This window comes from Tupaia chinensis, unplaced genomic scaffold, assembly GCF_000334495.1.
Source record: "Tupaia chinensis unplaced genomic scaffold, TupChi_1.0 Scaffold000275_1, whole genome shotgun sequence".
Lineage (NCBI taxonomy): Eukaryota > Metazoa > Chordata > Mammalia > Scandentia > Tupaiidae > Tupaia > Tupaia belangeri.
In genome coordinates this window covers 8,421,137-8,421,528 of record NW_006159757.1, presented here as the reverse complement: position 1 = coordinate 8,421,528, position 392 = coordinate 8,421,137, and the positions used below count along the sequence as shown (strand labels likewise).

Here is a 392-nt window from a genome sequence, read left to right as displayed (position 1 = left end):
CTGGTAAGTCTCACAAGGTAAGAGACTGGAACATAGGTAAAGTTAAGAGACCTCGGTATAGAGGCAGGTAAAGTTAAGAGACCTCGGGATAGAGGCAAGTAAAGTTATAAGACCTCGGTATAGAGGCAGGTAAAGTTAAAAGACCTCAGGATAGAGGCAGGTAAAGTTAAAAGACCTCGGGATAGAGGCAGGTATTCTTTCTCCTTCTTCTTTGGTGTTTTTTCTCTTTCTTTTCTTCCTCTTTTCGCCCTTTGGCTGCAGGCTGGTCCTAACCAAAATGGGCAACTCTTCCTCTCACCCCCTCTTTCAGGCGCTTAAAGCGCTCTTAAGAACTAAAGGACTTAAATTATAAAAAATTCGCTCTGACAGTGGAACAAGGAGGGGCGTGGTGG

General features: G+C 44.4%; 1 protein-coding gene and 1 long non-coding RNA gene across 3 annotated transcripts in view; one reads left to right on the top strand and one right to left on the bottom strand.

Annotated features, from left to right (window-relative positions):
* Positions 1 to 392, bottom strand: part of ANKRD16 (ankyrin repeat domain 16) — a 34,947-nt gene that overhangs the window by 22,312 nt on the left and 12,243 nt on the right. The gene's annotated exons all lie outside the window — the stretch shown is intronic.
* On the top strand, positions 7 to 329 carry LOC106735024 (uncharacterized). The gene is made up of 2 exons (XR_001370471.1): positions 7 to 129; positions 192 to 329. It is a non-coding gene; the product is annotated as an uncharacterized LOC106735024 (long non-coding RNA).